The 5,246-nt window shown below is 42.2% G+C and overlaps 1 long non-coding RNA gene across 2 annotated transcripts; it reads left to right on the top strand.

Annotated features, from left to right (window-relative positions):
• The first annotated feature begins 497 nt into the window (after positions 1-497).
• Positions 498-2,568, top strand: LOC125722534 (uncharacterized). 2 transcript variants are annotated; one of them, XR_007386444.1, is made up of 4 exons: positions 498-689; positions 1,603-1,743; positions 1,844-1,999; positions 2,094-2,568. It is a non-coding gene; the product is annotated as an uncharacterized LOC125722534 (long non-coding RNA). The 2 variants fall into 2 exon arrangements; XR_007386445.1 differs by lacking the exon at positions 498-689 and adding an exon at positions 1,193-1,305.
• The last annotated feature ends 2,678 nt before the right edge of the window (positions 2,569-5,246 follow it).

Raw genomic sequence — 5,246 nt, forward strand, 5'->3', positions numbered from 1 at the left:
ATTACGGCAATCTTACTGTATTATACCATTATAAACCTAAAATTACGTCCAATTTACACGGTTAAATACAAAAGCAGACTATTTACAAGGTACGAACTGTTACATACGTGTGCTGACAACTCGAACTAAAAATCTCACTCCAGCCAGCTAGCCGAAGTTGGCAACCCCGCGTTTTATTTGAAATGAAAAGTAAAATACGCCGTTCTCGCCCGAAACCGCTTGTCATTCCGTTTGCGTTATATAAAAATAAATATAAAGCTAATATGATAAGAACATGTCACGTTTTATACGTTTCGAAATAATAAGACCGCCCATATCCTACACTGTAAAAAATTAATCATGAAGCTTGTAATTTTCATTTAAAAAATTGATGTAATTATTAAAAATAATGTGCATGTTTAATTAAAAAAATAGGTTTTCTGTGTTTCTTATAATATATTGAGAACATTTCACTAATAAAATCAAGAAAAAAAATGTAACTATTTTTTTAAGGAAATGAGTGCAATTTTTAGGCTTAATTTGAGGAACCGTTTAGGCTAAAAATTTGAGGAAAAAAGGCTTCATATTTATTTTAAGAGAATTGGTCCAATTATCTGGGTTTGATTGAGTCACCTTCATTTGAATCTCAACAATGGCTGTGGTCAGACGGCGTTTTGAAGGAGCAGACGATCAGTGTAAAATATTAAGAGGTAAGTTAAGCCCCTTACTATTTTTTACATTTTATTTTGATTTCTTAAATAAGCTCCTCAGGACACCGCTTATTCACGCTATAGTACAGGAATTGTTTTACATTGATTTTTGAATCTGAACGACATTTTGGCATGTGAAACAGTAACTATGTTCAACCAGGTCTTTTAAAATAAAGGTTTACAATTATGCGATGTTATTTGATGTGAAAATCTGAGCTCGAGCTTATTAGACATAACTCCTCACATGCACGTGCTGAGGCTATATGGACATGTTGGTCGCTAAAGCAAAAATAATTATGGCCATGCATCGAGCTTGATAGATGGGGCAGTTTCTATGATTATACTTAACTTTTAAGACTGTTGATGTGTTTATATATTCGCTTCAAATTGTAAAGATATATTAAATTAGCGTTTAATCATTTCACGCAATATATGCATTTTTTTTTCATTCATCCTCGACGTTAGAAGGCGCCCTCTTAAACTAAACAAGTCACAAACACCATAGAAGCAACACGATTGCGTTTCAGGAATTGATATGGACATAACCATGCTTTTGACTAGTTGAAGAATACAAACATCTTTGCAATCATTAAGGCAATATCAGTCTCCACAAAGAGTAAGATATATATATAGCAATTTACATTTTCTCCTTGATTAATCTATGTAAAATTCGACCTGAATGAAGTTATTTGAACACATTTGAGATTTACTATAATGCAAATTTATTTAAAATTAGTCTTTAACGATATTTAAAAATGTTTAGACTTGTTTAGCAGTATTGGGTTTCTAGGCTTAAACCATTCCAATTTCATGATTTTGGTGATTAAAAATATGTAATAAAAATATTCCACAAACATTACATTAAATGTAAACCCTTATAACTACTTTTCCTTATGAATAATAATTTTAACAGCAACTTCTGAGATGACAATGGAGCTTGTGGTGAAAGAAAAAATGTCAAAAACCCTTGCTCTCCGAAGACATGAGGTGGTTGAATTGTGCCCAACTTGCAGAATTTAAAGATCACTGGCCTGCTCTGTTTGACATTCTCCAGGTAGGGATTTTATATTTTGTCATTAAATACCGTCACAGACAATAATGTGGTTGTCAACTGAACATAATTATAATCAGTGTTTGTGTGTTTCATTTTTTAGATTAATGAAGAGTTTAGGAGAATTACTACTCTGCACCTTGAGACAACATTTATTAAGATGTTGGATTACTACACTCCTAAACTTTTCACAATATTTTCCTGCAAAGGAGGAGCACTCGGACAGATTTTGAAGAAGAAAACGGGTGCCATACAGCAGGTATTTTAGTTGGTATTTTTTATCATTATTTGATTGATATTTGCTTCATTATTATTGAGTACTATTACTAATTTCTACACTTTTGGTGCCTTAGACCTCACATCAAAACATAGAACAGACAAGAGATGTTGTCCTCCGTTGCTTGGTCTATTACTTGGGTGAAAAGGAGGAAGACCTCATCCAGGAGTACAATGTAAGTGTCTAAAACTAATTCAGATATTTGTTTGCAGAAAACTGCAATTAGCATTTGTTTTCCTTTACAAAAACAGAAATACATCTTAAACATAAGTACGTTCCTCATGCAAAAACATTCTTGCACTAGTGTCAGTGTCACGCAACGTGCCGAACGGGTGATCGCTCAGGCAGCGCGAGGGAACAGGCAGGCAGGCGGAAAACAGGGCAAACTGGGGGTTTATTGGGGAATGCGGGTCGACAAACACCAGGTAACATCAATGACAGACAAAGGACTCGGGTAAGACATGGACTGAAATACACAGGACTGAGCAAAGTAACTAGACACAGCTGGGTACAATCGGGAAAGAACACGTGGGTAATCAGGGGAGCGTGGCACACAGGAGGAGTGGATGAGCTGGGCATGAAAGAAGGAGCGCCTAGGAGGAGGCGACGGACGGGACGAGGGAAACGAGACCTGGAACAGAAGAACAAAATCAACGAGAGACGGGAAACAGGACCAAGGCACAAAACAGGGCTAGCGACAGGACGTAGGAGTTGATAAAGGGCAGGGAAGGCGGACAGACAGACCAGGAATGGGGTCAGAGAGGGAACAGGTGGAACAAACGGGCCAGGAGTGAAAGGAGGGAACACCGGGGAACAAGGAGCAAAGAAGGGCGGAACAGAGGGACGAGGAGCAAAAAACGAAGGGACAAAGACAGGAGGGGGAGTCGAGAATGGAGGGGCGAAAGCAGGAGAGTAGGGCGAGAAGGAGGGGGAATGCAGGGTCGGCTGAGGGAGACCCAGTGGGCGACGGGAGGTAGCCAGAGGGGCCGCAGGAGGCCGGAGCCGGAGGGGACCTCGGAGGGGCCAAGGAGGCAGGGCGAGGGACCGACAGGGGGGACGAGGAGGAAGTCGAAGGGGGAGCTAGGGAAGGGGACGAGGGAGCTGAAGGGAACCCTGGTGAGGGCAAGGAAAGGGGGGGAGCCGCTGTAGGCGGCGACGTCCTCTGACGCGCAGGAGCGGGATATATGATACTATGATTCTGCTGTGGGTCCTCACGACCCAATTTTAATAGTTTTGTTAATATATTTTTTTTTAATTTGCGAATACAAAAAATGTCGTCTTTACTGCAAAAAGTCATCCCTTATGTGTAATGTAATGCTTTTTTTTGACCACTGGATGTCGACATAGAGCCTGGAAAGCCGGTCAAAGTAAGTGTGACACCTAGCGGTAATTACAATATTTATTGTTAAATCAATGTAAAAAAAAATAAAAAATTCAAAATGTAATGACTTGTACTTTTTTATGAATTTGGATCTCTTTAGAGCAAACATGTTCATATGGTTTGCTTTTATAACACTCTAAGTAATTGCGCAAGTGCAATTACTGCCATAAATTACTGCGAATGGGGAAACAAGGGCGGGGGGGGGTGACCAATGACAGTTTGATGATCGTTGCTGTAATTGGTCCTACCTTGTTGCCAAGCCATTTCCAAAATAAAGAAGTGTGTGTTTATGTCCAGGGGAGTCGGGGGGGGGGGGGGGGAGTGACCAATGACAGTTTGGTGATCGTTGCTGTAATTGGTCTTACTTTGTTGCCAAGCTGTTTCCAAAACAAAGAAGTGTGTGCTTATTATCTGGCACGAACCCTGAGGAGAGGGTTACTTGGAATTCAATCATGGCAAGGTACAGTGCTCAGGAGGTCGTCGACTTCGTTACGGGTGAGGAAACCAGCAGCTCCGATGAGGATAGTGTACAGCCCAGCAGTACAACACAGGAGGTTGAAGAGATCTGCGCCGAGGACGAGATCTTTCCCTCCCGCAAAAGTGAAATAACATGGACAACCAGAGCAGAAGATCGTGCTGCAGGTAGACTGCCAGCACGACACATCCTGAGGACACCTCCAGGACCAACGAGGCAGTGCGTGTCACAGGCAGGGGACATTATATCTGCCTTCAAAGCTTTCCTGCCTAGATCAATAGAGAGCATCGTTGTCAGTATGACAAATATAGAAGGCAGAAAGAGGTTTACTAGCAGCTGGGTGGACATGACAACTGTTGAATTGGATGCCTTCATCGGCGTCTGCATTCTAGCAGGCGTATTCAAGTCCAAAGGAGAGTCCGTCGCCAGCCTTTGGGAATCGAAATTTGGGAGACCAATCTTCCCAGCGATCATGAGCAGGGTGCGGTTTGAGCAGCTGACAGTGACCCTAAGGTTTGACGACAAAGGATCGTGGGCAAGTAGAAGAACGGGTGACAAGCTTGCACTTATCAGAGACATCTGGGACCTGAGGTCAGGAAATCTCCCGGCGATGTACAATCTTGGCAAGTACGACAATCTTGGTACGACTTGACAGTGGACGAGCGCCTGGTACCATTCAAAGGTACGTAAAATGTGTTATTTTTTATTACCGATCTACAGTTATTATATATACATTGCTTCAAGTTTATTGTTCAAATATAGATCTCATGTTCATTAGCAATGAATCGTAATGTATCATTGATTTCGACCAGTTACCTTTTTCATGATTTGTGCCCGAGTAGTTAGGAGTTAGATTGTAACGGGTTACCTAAAAATGTGTACGTTGTATCCGATTGCTTCATTTGACATCAAATTGATATTCCCCCGATGCGTCCTTGCAGGACGCTGCTCCTTCAGGCAATATATGCCTCGCAAGCCCGGGAGGTACGGACAAAAAATCTGGGCGCTGTGCGACACCAGGCCAAGCTACTGCTGGCGAGTGAAGCTGTACACGTGAAAGCCTCCGGGGGAGGCACGGGAGGTCGATGTGGGTAAAAAAGTGGTGTTGGAACTGTCTGAGGGGCTGAGGGGGCACACCATCACTCTTGATAATTTTTTCACCTCCTTCAGTCTGGGACAGGAGCTCCTCAAGCGCAACATGACAATGGTAGGCACTGTGCGCTGAAATCGTCCAGAGCTGCCGCCTGCCCTGCTAGCAGCTAAGGGCAGGCTTGTACACTCTTCAAAGTTCGCATTTTCCCAAGGCACCACACTGGTGTCTTACATGCCAAAAAAAAACAAAAACGTGATTCTAATGAGCACGTTCCACACCA

Source organism: Brienomyrus brachyistius, unplaced genomic scaffold (assembly GCF_023856365.1).
Source record: "Brienomyrus brachyistius isolate T26 unplaced genomic scaffold, BBRACH_0.4 scaffold39, whole genome shotgun sequence".
Classification (NCBI taxonomy): Eukaryota; Metazoa; Chordata; class Actinopteri; order Osteoglossiformes; family Mormyridae; genus Brienomyrus; species Brienomyrus brachyistius.